At 38.9% G+C, this 14,109-nt stretch overlaps 1 protein-coding gene across 1 annotated transcript in view; it reads left to right on the top strand.

Moving 5' to 3' along the window:
• Nucleotides 1-170: 170 nt before the first annotated feature.
• CUL2 (cullin 2) overlaps nt 171-14,109 on the top strand; it is a 155,850-nt gene continuing 141,911 nt past the window's right edge. Inside the window, 1 exon segment of the mRNA XM_030322212.2 lies at nt 171-1,019. The gene's annotated coding sequence lies outside the window, so the exon portion shown is untranslated.

The raw sequence follows: 14,109 nt of genomic DNA, 5'->3' as shown, positions 1-14,109 counted from the left end.
AGGGAGGCGGGGCCTAAGGGTGGAGAGGAGGACTAGGTCGGGGGGGCGGGGCCGGAGGAGGAACTAGGCTGCCCCGGGAGGAAGACCCAGTCCAGGGCAGGGCCTGAGGGGTGGGCTGGAAGCCGGAAGCTGCCCCGCCGCGCGTGCGCCGGAAGCCTGGTTAATTACAAACTAAGCTAACGGCCGTGCTGGATTCTCAGCTTCGAGGTCTCTTGTTCTCTGGGCTGCGGCCTAGAGCGTCTCCCATCCCAACCCAAGCTGAGGTACGCGGGCGTTGTGGGTCTTTACCGGCCAGAGGCGCTTCCTGCGGATTCCCGGGGCTGCTGAGCGGACACCTGGAGCGTCCCCACTCACACGCTCCTGCAATGTCTGCCATTCTGAAAGACGCTTTTAGGTCCTGGACTTGAGCTTTCTGGGAAACCCAGCTGGCTTGTTCTCAGACTGCTGCCGCCTCAACAGTGACTTTGTGCGTCAGTGTCGTGGAGAAACAGCGACAGTCCCCACTTGGAGATGTGACAGAGGAAAGGAAGGCTTTTGGTGACAAGCAAAAATCCCTGCCTTTAAAAAGAGGAGAGTTTAGTTTTCATCCAGTGGAAACCGAGGGCTTTCCAGTAAGAGAAACGTTGCTGACCCGTTATAAACTAGGAACCCACTTACGCATACTCAGAACGTACTGAATTGTAAGGCTGAGTAAGCCCTCAGAAATGGAGGCTTTGTAGCCTATAGATAAGTCTCTTTACATTAAGGAAAAACGAATTCAAACAATGATTACCACCCAACTTTATAGGACTCAGGAATGTGTCATGCCCAAAGCCAGTGTCAAGGACACCACTTGAAAAGTTGCTGAGAAAAAAAAAAAAATCTGTCAACGTAGAGCAGGTAGAAAAGGGAAGCTTTGTGAAATATTAGAATCCCCGTAGAGTGGGAGAAAATTCTGAACTGTCTTCACTGCCAGTTTTTGGCCAACCTGAACTACTTTCAGCTGTAATGCATACTAACAGAAATAAGAGGAAAACCTGGTAAGTTCACTTCCTCCTATTGACATAAGCAGAATTCTGAAGTTCCTCCTTGCAGTATAGTAGATAAAGCCCATCACCGCCTGATAAATAGTAATTTCTTAAGGAACACTAGCGAGTTTACAAATTAAATTTACAAAACAACCAAGTCTGTAGTTAGACAAGGCTGGCACCGAATATTTATGCATCCATAATACAACTCATTTTAGCTCGGGGGAGGGTCATTAGAAGGGAAGAAAATAAAAAAGGATTACCAAATCCTCAAAATCATACCATTCATTGTGGTCAAGGTTGACCAGTGCAAGATGAATGGATTTTTAGCTACAAGTGATTGAGGGGAAATTGTGATCATTCTTTCCCAGAACATTGTTCTCCACCTACTTGTTTGTTCCTAAATTTCTTTAACAAAGTACACATTCTAAAGGGCTTAAAATGGGGGTGCCTGGGTGGCTCAATCCCTTAAGCCTCTGACTTCAGCTCAGGTCATGATCTCATAGGCTCTTGAGTTCAAGCCCCACATCTCCGCATCCAGCTCTGTGCTGATAGCTCAGTGCATGGAGCATGCTTTGGATTCTGTGTCTGACCCCCCCCCCCCCGTGATCCTCCCCCACTCACACTGTCTGTCTGTCTGTCTCTCAATAAAGTGAATAAAGGGCTTAAATGTAAGAATTAGTGGTAAAGCAACGTACACTAAGATGTAAATGTCAAATCCTTCTTGAGAGTACCTGCTTTTGAGAACAGGAGAGTACCTGGGATCTGAAAAGAGAGGGCATGACATAGCAGCGGGGAAGGTACATGCAATTTCCTAGTGCTGCTATTTGAAATTACCACAAACTTACTTAAAACAACACATTTATTATCTAACAGTCCTATAGTACTCAGGAATGTGTCATGCACAAAGCCAGTGTCAAGGACACCACTTGAAAAGTTGCTGAGAGGGGCGCCTGGGTGGCTCAGTCGGTTAAGCATCCAACTTCGGCTCAGGTCACGATCTCACGGTATGTGAGTTCGAGCCCCGCGTCGGGCTCTGTGCTGACTGCTCAGAGCCTGGAGCCTGTTTCCGATTCTGTGTCTCCCTCTCTCTCTGACCCTCTCCCGTTCATGCTCTGTCTCTCTCTGTCTCAAAAATAAATAAATTAAAAAAAATTTTTTTTTTAGAAAAGTTGCTGAGAAAAAAAAAATAAACATCTCAATGGGCTAAAATCAAGGGGTTGTGGGCCCCAGGGAAGAGTCCATGTCCTTGCATTTTTCATCTTCTAGAGACCACCCACATTCCCTGGGTCATGACTCCTTTTCTCCATCTTCAAAGCCAGCAACAACTGGTTCTTTCTCATGCTGCCATCTCTCTGATTCTCTTGCGTCCCAGTTCTCCTTGGTAGAACCACTGGGCCCACCCTGATGATCCAGGATAATCTTCCCGTATCAAAATCAGCTGATCAGCTGCTTAATTCTGTCTGTAATACAGCTTAGTTCTACCTGTAACTTTAATTTCCCTTTGCCATGTAATCTGACATGTTCATAGGTTAACAGTGATTACAATGTAGACATCTTTGGGGAGTGAGAGCATCATTCTGCCTACCCAAAGTGAAGGATTCTAAAAGAAGCTTGAGCTGAGACAAATCACCTGCCTCTCAGGGGTATCCCTTTCAAATAATTCAAACATTTCATTGGAAATGCCAATAGCTGATTTTTCAGGGTTTTTTTTTTGTTTTTGTTTTGTTTTTTACATAAGATAAAGATAGAAAAAATTTTAATGGGATATCAGGGATAAAAAAGAGCAGGTTATGAAGACATAAGTTTTAAAACAGGAAGAATAATAGTACCTACTTCTTTGCATTGTTACAAAGATTAAATAAAGTATCTACCATAAAGTGTGTGCTCAATAAAAAAAAAAACTAGCCATTTTTACTGGTCTAGTGTCTAGATTTTTGGGTTCCTCACCTAGGCAATATTTAATTCTCTGTTGAGGAGAAACAACTAGAGCACCTACTTTCCTTAGAAAGTACGGGCTGTCAGTCACACCCAAATACTCCCTCTTCCCCTGAAAATCTCTTAAATTATACCTCCCTTTGTGAGTCAGGAGGACACCTCCTTCCAAATACAGTTGTAAGATAGGTGTCATTTTTTTTGATGTTTACTGTTTTGTTTTTTATTTTTTTATTTTAGAGAGAGAGAGGCAGTGATGGGGCATAGGGAGAGAGAGAGAATCTTAAGCAGGCTCCAAGCTCAGCACAGAGCTTGATCCAACAACCATGGGATCATGACCTGAGCTGAAATCAAGAGTTGGGTGCTCAACTGACTGAGCCACCACACCACTCCAAAATAGGTGTCTTTTCTTTCCCATATTGTACCTTTATTCTCTCTCTTCCTCTTAGCTCCTTCTCCTCTCCCTGAAATGTGTTCATATCTAGCCTCTACTTGAAAACTGTTGACACTGCTTTTCCCAGAAGGAAGGCTACAGAGTTTCTAGCTCTAGGGTGCACGTTCACATAACATTTTTTTGCCCAGATGGTTGTTGTTCCAGCTCTTGCCAATCCTCTCGCTATCAGAATTCTCAAGAATAGAAAGCACTTGCTATTTTCACTTCCTTACCACCTACTCATTTCTTATTTCCTGGCTGTCTGATTTTTGCCCTCTTTCCCCCTTCTTTCTGATTAGAGAATCTGAAACTTTTTTTTACATTTTTCATCCTCCTTGACCTCTTTTCCTAATTAATACTACCTTCTTAAGGTCTCCCCCCACCTCTGAATTTCCATGACATTTGACTCTCTTGGCTTCACTCACCTTTGTTTCTCTAAATGCAGATAGTTCTGAATTTTCTGCCCTTGATCATTTTCTTCTACATCGTCCTCCTTATTTCATCATTCCCATTTCTGTTGGAAAGGAAATTCTCAAAGTTATACCCCAAGCTCCCAGCTTCTCTTCCTAGCACCAAATCATATTTCCATCTATCTGATAGAAGTTTCACTTACATGGCCTATGATCATTTCTAACTCAATAGATTCAAAACTGTATCATCTTCCCTTTCCATTCTTGAACATTGTTTTTATTTCAACAATGTAGCAGCACTTTTCAGTTCCCGGTCATCCTGCCTTTAAATCATGGAGTCATTTTGGTCATTGTATACTCATATCATTGAGGATCCATTTAGTTTATAATTTAAAGAGCCTGCTATGTTCTAGGTCCTATGCTAACGCCAATCCTATTGCTTTCATGTGTAGAAATTTGCATCCATCCTTTCCTTCTCATTCCCACTATGACCAGTGTGACTGAGGTCATCCTTGCCTCCAATATAGTTCTTCTTAAATATTTCTATCTGGTTCATTTTCCCAATACATGGCTCTTGTGATTTCTTTTCTTAAAAATCCTGAATGATTAAGAGGGACTGGGACTTAAGGAGTCCAAGGTGGAAAGCAGATTGAGTTCCTTTTGTTGGCCTCTTGAATTTTCTCCTACATGCATGCATTACATATTCTAAAAATATAAAATTTTAATTAAAGCAAAAAAGTCAGTGAGATCTTACTGGCTGAGTCCAAATATCTTAGTTTGGCATAAAGCCCTTGATGATCTGAGTCCAACTTAGGTATACAGGCCTATTCCATGTTAGTCCTTTGTGTTTTATACCACACTGCTTCTTATCCCTTGCTGCACATCAGAGTCATGTGAAAAACTTGTTGAAAAGATGTTCCTAGGCCATAGGCCCTACCTGTTGACTTACTGAGTCAGAATCCCCAAAAAAAGAACCTATAAATCCACTTCTTTTAAGATTTCCAGATGAGTCTAGTGTGCTGCAAGATTAAATGTTGGCAGCATTTTAGCCAAACCTTACTACTTACTGTTCCGTATAATTACCTTATATTTTCCAATCTTTTTGGGCTTTATTCACTCCATTTTCTCCTCAATTCTCTATATCTGCCGGTTAAAATCTTCTGCATACTGTAAGACCTAGCTTACATACTATCTCCTTTACTGATCTTCTTAGAAATAAAATGTCTCCTCTTGCGATAAATGATTGTTGTCAGGAAACAGGGGCCAGAATTCTGAGTTAAAATTCCAATTTTGATACTTTACTAGCTGTGCAAATGTTGGGCAAGTTCCTAAACTACTCTGTGCTTCCATTTCCTTGCCTATGAAATGGAGATAGTATTAGTACCTGACTCATAGGTTGTTGTGAAGATTAAGTCATGTAAGTATATAGAATTTTGTGCTTGGCCCAAAGTAAGCACTGAATAAATGTGAGTTATAATTAATACCTTATTGTGCAAGTTCCTTCATTGACTTGTGTGGAATCTAAGCTCTAAATCCACCCCTTTGTTTTATAAATTAGAAAGTGGAGGGGCGCCTGGGTGGCTCAGTCGGTTAAGCATCCAGCTCTTGATTTCCGCTTCAGTCATGGTCTCGTGGTTTCATGAGTTCCAGACCTGTGTTGGGCTCTGTGCTGATGCTGACAGTGCAGAGGCTGCTTCAGATTGTCTGCTTCTCTCCGCCCCTCCCCTGCTCCCACTCGCTCTGTGTCTCTAAAACTAAATAAAAATAAATTTTAAATGTTTATTTATTTTTGAGGATTAGAAAGTAACAGAGTGTGAGCAGGGGAGGGGCAGAGAGAGAGGGAGACACAGAATCTAAAGCAGGCTCCATGCCCTGAGCTGACTGTCAGCACAGAGCCCCACGCGAGGCTTGAACTCACGAACCATGAGATCATGACCTAAGCTGGTCAGACGTTTAACCAACTGAGCCACCCAGGCACCCCGATAAATAAATAGAATTTAAGGATACTAAATTAGGAAGTGGAGGCTGAGTAGTTACAATACTTGCTTTGGCTAACCAATAGTAATATCGAGACTAGAATCCAGGATTTGTGACTTTTAACCCTGTGCTACTACTACGATACCACAAGATCTCAGAATTTTGCATTGTTTAAATCGCTACCCTCCTTTTTTGTTTATTAATTTACCGCAGGAGAGAATTAGAAAATGGATTCACTTGAAAGGTATTTACACAGGCCCTTTCTATTCAAGCTTTAGGATTTGAGACTCTAACAAATATAGTGTGTCCAGTTTAAAAATTTGAGAAAAGGAAAAGAAGTCAATGTAATATGTACTCGATTTATGATGTCTCCAATTTGCTGTTTGGGAAGAAATGTTTCCTGCTATAAGAAAGTTAACAGTCCTACTTCCAGCATAGGAAATATCCTTTTATATGTGGGGGTGTGTTCTTTTTTTTTTTTTTTTTTTTGAGGATTATAAACTTAAACATCAATATCTACTGGCTGTGAACTCAGCAGAATACTTAGAACCATGGTAAAAGGATGAGTATTATAATACAAACTCAGGCCACTGAATTCTTTAAAACTAGGAGATTATTTGCAGTCATTAAACTGTCACATATCATTTTTTAAATCATGAAAATCTACTTTCAAATGTTTTCTACATGTTTTTATTGACCACAAATTCAGTTGCCTGCCAAGATTTATTTTTTTCACATAGAATCACACTATAGCTAATGTCAGAGAGAACCATAAGGACTGGAAAACTAAGAAGCTTGTCTAAAACTGACCACTGTTCAACCTTGGAAACTGCAGAATTTGATAGAATTAGTTCTCCAAATCTTTTTGATATAAAAATGATAGTAATTAGTGTTTCTTTTTTCTATTTTTAAGTACGTAAATGAGATGCCAGAAAAACACCAGCATGGCAGAGACATGAATGATGACTCATAGAGCATATGAACTGCTGAGTACTTCATTAATTATTTTAATTATTGAAAAGAAATTTGAAACTGGTCTCAGAATTAAATCCAATGTAAAATCCTTTACAAGAATTGAGCCCCATGTTACGAGAGGATTAGAAAGTAACTGGATTGAAATAAAACAGCATCTCCCATGACCAAGAGGGCTCATTTCAACAACTGTTTCATCAGGACTAAATTCTGAAGACTAAATTCCATTACACTGAAATGGCAGCTATTGAAACTCAGATGTGTGCATGGTTGTCAGAAAAAGGAGAAATCAAGTAAGCCAAATTAAAAACAGATATCAAGAGCCAGCAAGAACTGAGTAAAAAAGCATCAGGATCAATTCAGATGGTGAAATGGGCTACTGATCAGATCAAAAGGAAGGGAAAAAAAGACTAGGCTAACAGGAATAGAAGGTGTCAGTGCTATGACTTGGGGTCACTGTTCTGGAAAATAAATCAGGTTATCAGCAAAAAGGTTTAGGGGTGGAAAGAAAGAATAAGAGAGGAAAAGTAACAGGGTAGAGACTGTTTATATATATACATATATATACACACACACATATATACATATATACATGTATATATACATACACATATGTACATATACATACATGTATATATACATATATATGTGCATACACACACAGACCTCTTCAAGCCTTTAAGAACTAGAGCATGGGAGAGGCCAGGCATTAAGAACAGAGAGATTGTTATTACCAATACATCTCATATTGGAAAAGGGCTCTGTGCCACAATTTTTGCCAAAATTATGTCAAAAATTTTAGCCCCACTCTCAAGCCTACTTTTCCTTAGCTGTAGAAGAGGAATCATGATACTGATCCCATAAGGCATTTGTGAAGAATCAATTAATAAATATAAAGGCTTTAGTATAGTACAAAGCTCAGTAACTATTCGCTATCATTATCTATATAGTCAGTTTATATCATATTCATAGTATGGTAGAAGACGTGGTAGAAACATTTTGAAATCATCTAGTAAAGTTTAATCCTTAAGACGTGTACAGTAGTTACATTTTGAACTTACAACATGTGAAAATGCTATCCAGAGGAATAACCAATTGTACACTGCACTTTAGCCTGACAAATAGTCTCTCCTTAACCAAACTTTACACAGGCTACTCTGAGCCCTTTTCTTGACTTCTAACCTCATCCTTGACTTCTAAAGACTTGAACAAAACACAAACATAGTTTCTAACAGCTCAAGGTGTCAGCCCTAGAATGACTCTAGCCCCATTTGAATTGCTTGTCCAAGAAAACTCAAAGCTGTCAAAAGAAATTATAGCTTGTTCTCTTGCCAACACCTAAAGAAAGGACCCCTGTCTCCCAATCTCTGTGGGAGGGTAAGAGATTCCATAAGTACCAGTTAACAAATCTAAATGGCTCAACTCTGCCTTGTCACTTTTTGTAACTGATCACTTCCCAGACTCTGTTGAGCTCCATTCTTCCCCCTCCCTATTCCCCCCTCCTCCCTTTAAAGCACCCAATCACCTCTCTACAAATCCAAGTTGAGTTCAGTTCATGCTGGACTCTTTTCTCTATTGCAATAGTAGAGACATGATTAAAAACCTGTCTTTACCACTTTCACTAGTGTCCAGCTTTATCTTTGACAAGTCACAGGATGCTATTAAATATCCCTGGCTGACCTCACTACCTGTGACAGAGGAAGGGGGGGTTCTGATCTACCTTCCTTCTATTACTTTCTTCATTGAAGAGATTTTTTTAACATCTGCCATACTCCCTTTCTTGGTGCCTTTAAGTGCTCATGTAACTCAGGTTCACTATAGGCTGCAAAACTCTCCTTTTGTCACTGGGATGCGGTGGCTTCCTCTTACACAGCCCACTCCCCCATGTTCACACACTCACCCTTTAGTTTCTCCTTTCCTCTTTTGAACTCCTGCTCAATTGCTAAAGGAGGGGAAAAACCCCTTTCTTCTTACTTTCTCTGATTCTATTTCATTTAGGAACTAGAACACATTTAATCATGCTGTTTGGGCAAAAAAAAGTAGAGCTAGTAATACAACTATACCAAGGAAAAGAAAGTTTCAAGTTTTAAAGTAAAATTAGGCTAAAAAGGAGTCAATGCCCTTAGTCTGTAAAGAACTCTTTAATGTGCATAGAAGTTCTGTTTAGAACTTCCAGAAGCCTCCATTGATCACCTAAAGGTTTTTCTAATTAAATTATTCTCTATCTTCAGCATACAATATACATTCTAAAATTACTTCTACTTTATCTTTCTTCTATTGTTAATTATTTATAATGCAGAACTATTGTTTATTTAAGGCATTGAGAAATATATATGGGGAACATACTTTATTCAAGGAGAACAGTCCATTGTAATTACAGTGTGGCTTAGATAGGCTTCATAGTACTATTATTTATACTATTTTTGCCATGGAAAAGTATGTTTCCTTCTAAACAGCTAATTTTCTATCAAACTTAAAATATAGTTCATCTGTAAATTGGATACAGTGTTCACATTTAGAGATCAATGAACTGATAATAAAACATTTGAACTAAATGCTGATTTGTATAGATCAATCAAAATGGGATGGCTTTTTGTTAATGTTCTCAGTTACTGATATATGCTGCCTCAGTCCTTTTGCACATGCGGTTCCCTGTGATTATAATGCTTTTCCCTTTCTTTTACCTCTTTAATTTTTTTAAAATATTTTTTTAATGTTTATTTTTGAGAGAGAGAGAGAGAGAGAGACAGAGTGTAAGCTGGGGAGGGGCAGAGAGAGAGGGAGACACAGAATCTGAAGCAGGCTCCAGGCTCTGAGCTGTCAGCACAGAGCCCGACGTGGGGCTCAAACTCACGAACCGCGAGTTCATGACCTGAGCCGAAGTCAGACCTTAACTGACTGAGGCACCCTGGTGCCCCTTATCTCTTTAATTTCTAATCATCCTTCAGAGCTTGCCTCATTCATGATTTCTTCTTCAGTGAAGCTTCCTTTTATTTGGCAGACTGGATTAAAACCCTTTAACCATTTATATGTTTTTATTTTACTTAGACATCTCCTTTGTAGCGTTTACTATAATTGTAATTAATAATGTCAACATGTAGTTAAAGCCTATCTCCCCTGCCAGAATATAACTTCATGATGGCTCTGTCCCTATTCCTAGATTAGCCTTTAAAATAACCTATGGGAAGACATGACATTATGGGAATGCATTAAGTAGCTTCCAAAACAGTTGAATGCTCACAACAGGCTTCTAAATACCTTTTCGTTTGGTTTCGTTTGACCTATCTAGTTCAGTGCCATATGCTAAAAATGTTTAATAACTGTTTTCTATAAGGTCAGAACTAAGATGCTGTTATTAAATGAGCCATGTGAAAAATGCACTGGAAATTAAGTATTAGCCAGTATGTCTCTATAAAATATAAAGGAAATGATATCCATATTATCTGTATATAAAATGCCTTATTTTTAAGCATGTTTCATCAATAGCAAGTACTCTAGAATATACCAAGTTCTTGGTCTTCATAAATTGACAACCTCTTATTTTGTAGGTTATAGTGCCATCATGTGGATATCATTTTCCTAAAATGAAATGTAACATTTTTTGTAATAGAAACTATTTTCATGGTTGGGAAACCCAGTCACCCACATCCAGGCATGACAACTGATAATTTAGCATTGATTTCTAAGACTGTGTATAGATTCACTTGAGATTTCTGAATCTGAGTTGTTAGTATGAAGAATTTGGAAACATTCACATAGAGATAAAAAGAAACTTTCTGAATATAATAGTTTGAAGATTCATGCGGTCTCTACAGATGGCCAGGTTTTTTTTTTTTTAATTTATGTTTATTACGAAGGATACAAATGAACAACCAGATGAAAAGATACATAGATCTGGAAGGATCCCAAGCACAGAAGCTTCTGTCCCTTGGAGTTGGGGTATGCCCCCGTCCTGGTACATGGATATGTTCACTAACCTGGAAGCTCTCAGAATATAGTTTAGCGATTTTTATGGAGGCTGCATCAGATAGGCAATCTCTAGCCCCCAGAGGAGGGGGGTGGTTCTAAAAGTTCCACGTTTCTAATCATGGCCTGGTCTTTCTGATAACCAGCCTCCATCCTGAAGCTATCCAGGAGGCCACCAAGAGTTGCAACATTAGAACAAAAGATGCTTCTATCACTCAGGAAATCCAAAAGAGGTAGGAGCCCTATGTCAGGAACCAAGACCAAAGACCAAATGTTAAAACAAAAGATGCTCCTAACATCCCTATCACTATGCAAATTACAAGAGTTTTAGGAGCTCTGTCAGGAACCCAGGGGCAGAAACCAAAAACATATTTCTAATTATGTTGCAATTAGCCATTCTATGGGTATGCAGAGATATCTTGCTGTTATTTTTATTTGCATTTCCCAAATGTCTAAAGATGTTGAGTTGAGCATTTTTATGTGCTTATTTTCCCTCTTTATATCTTCTTTGGTGAAGTATTTTTGCTCACTAACAATTTTTTTTACTTTATTATTGAATTTTGGGAATTATTTACGCATTCTGATAAATGTCCTTACGCTATATGCATTCTGCAAGTATTTTCTCCCTTTCTCAGCTTGTTTATTACCCTACTAAAGCCTTTTGAAGAGGTTTTTAACTGCTGAAATGCAGTCTATCAATTTGTTATCTTACGGATCAAGCCTTTGGTATCATACATAAGAAATCTTCTCCTAGAAAGCAAAGATTTTTTCATATGTTTTCTTCAAGAAGGATAATAATTTCAGCTTTTACTGGTCAGTTTTCTTTCTTTCTTTATTTTCTTTATATCTGGTTAACTAGGTTATGAATAAGAAATCAGAAGCCAAAGTCTTTTTTGTTATGTTCTGAAAAGTTAATAGTAAAAAACGGATGTTAATAAAAAGAATCAACAGAATCACTTCAGAATGGTTCAGAAGAGCAATTTAGTGTAAAGAAAAGCATTCCAGAAGAAAAACCCTCCTTGAAGATTTCTAGTAAATCTAGATGTGAATACGAAAATATTTGTGTAGAAGGCTAGCCACAGTGACTTTCACCGAGAGCTAAAAATTAGCAATGAATCCTCTCAATTGTAAGCTGACATCCATCAGAGACTAAACATGGCAAAAGTATATGGTTCAAGCAACTCTACAGTACAAATGTGGACCCACAGAAATATAGAGTTGGGAGGAACTTTAGAATTATTCTGCATTTATGGGGCGCCTGGGTGGCGCAGTCGGTTAAGCGTCCGACTTCAGCCAGGTCACGATCTCGCGGTCCGTGAGTTCGAGCCCCGCGTCGGTCTCTGGGCTGATGGCTCGGAGCCTGGAGCCTGTTTCCGATTCTGTGTCTCCCTCTCTCTCTGCCCCTCCCCCGTTCATGCTCTGTCTCTCTCTGTCCCAAAAATGAATAAACGTTGAAAAAAAAAATTTATAAAAAAGAATTATTCTGCATTTAAGTTTTGTTTAGCAGTTTAACTCCTTTTTAAGATAAATAACTGAACTATTAAAAACAAGTACTCTGAAGCTGAGAGTACTTAGCTCCTCCAAGAAGAAAGATGTGGTTGGAAAGGTCCTTTGGCTTTTTCAATTAGAAAATTGTTTAACAAACACTGAATGTTATTTTGTGCAGGCACAGTGTAAAGGCAATAAAAATGTAAACCTGCCCAGTGTTACAGAAAATAGGAATGTGCAAGGAGCTTTAGAAAATAGCAACTTTTAAGTGGTAGGTAGAAAAAACAAGAACTGCCAAAGACATTTGGAAGTGTGGCCTATGAGACAGGAGCAGAGCACAATGAGTATGGATTGGCTGGCCTGCACCTCTACTCTCCCACCAGTAGCAGTGACTGGTGAAGAGGGATTGTCAGATACCCTGGAGGGTAGGTGATTGATGCCCAAAGTGGAGAAAACAGTGAATGCTTGAGCCAGATCACTACCCTAGAGACACCATTTCCCCAGTCCTAACCTCTTCTGGAGGAGCATGAACCAATATTTAGGCTTTTCTGCCTTTCCTTTGGATAGGCATTACTAGCCAAGGCAGCTGATGATCCCAAAGAGTAAATATAAACAGAGGGGGAAAGCTTCTGAAACATATAAGGAGCAATATAACCAATTAAAGTAAAATGATTATAGAAACTACTTGTATCAGAGGAAGTCAAACTAATGGATCAAAGTGGAAAAGAATTTAAAATAAACTTCGGGGTGACTGGGTGGCTCAGTCAGTTAAGTGTCCAACTTTTGATTTTAGCTCTGGTCATGATCTCACAGTTTCATGAGTTTGAGCCCCCTGTCAGGCTCTGCACTAATAGCACCAAGCCAACTTGGGATTCTCTCTCTCCTCTCTCTCTCTCGCAAAAACAAATAAGTAAAAATTTAAAATAAGCTTCATAAAAAGCTTCAGAGAAAGAAGGAAGAATTTTGGAAACACAATGCACAAACATTTGTGAGTTCGATTGGGTTGAAGAGCAGAACAGTATACTTCCAGAGTTATTTCATGAACTGGATGGTCAGATCAAGGAAGGAATTATGAAGTGGAAAACAAAACAGGAAATATATGAAAGGTAGAAGTATCAATATTTTTCCTAATGAAAATCTCCCAATTGAAAAAAAAAAAAAGCTAAGGGAAGGTGGAGGAATTATTGTTGAGAATTTTCCAGAAATCCCAGAATAAATAAAATACATAAAATGAAATGCAGTTGTGGAATTCATGGTCACATATTTCTGTAAATTTTTTCTTTCACACCTATGGTCTACACAAAATTAATATAATCCTCTAGTAATATACCACTTCACATATAACGTAAGGTCCTTGCAACAGTATATTCCCATATCCTCCCTTCCATTCATTGTGCTATTGTTGTCATATATTTTGCTTTTACATATGCTCTAAATATACAAGACTTTGCAGCGTTTTTACTTTAACAGTTATCTTTTAGAGCAATTAAAATAAAAAATATTTTATCTGCATTTATCCATATCCATCATTCTTTATTTCTTTGTGTACATCTAAGTTTTTCAAAAAAATATTTTTAATGTTTACTTTTGAGAGACAAAGAAACAGTGTAAGTGGAGGAGGGGCAGAGAGAGAGGGAGACACAGGATCTGAAGCAGGCTTCAGGCTCTGAGCTGTCAGCACAGAGCCTGATGAGGGGCTCAAACTCACAAACCATGAGATCATGACCTGAGTTGAAGTTGGACGTTTAACCGACTGAGCCACCCAGGCGCCCCTGTGTACATCCAAGTTTTAATCCATTATCATAATTTATCCTCTTGAAGAACTTCCTTTAGCATTTCTTGTGGAATAGATCTGATGGCAATGGAATCTCTGTTTTTTTGTTTGTTTGTTTTCTTTGTCTAAAGAAGTCTTAAATTCTGC

This window comes from Lynx canadensis, chromosome B4, assembly GCF_007474595.2.
Source record: "Lynx canadensis isolate LIC74 chromosome B4, mLynCan4.pri.v2, whole genome shotgun sequence".
Classification (NCBI taxonomy): domain Eukaryota; kingdom Metazoa; phylum Chordata; class Mammalia; order Carnivora; family Felidae; genus Lynx; species Lynx canadensis.
The sequence above is the reverse complement of the archived record's forward strand: the minus strand, read 5'-3'. Positions and strand labels throughout refer to the sequence as shown.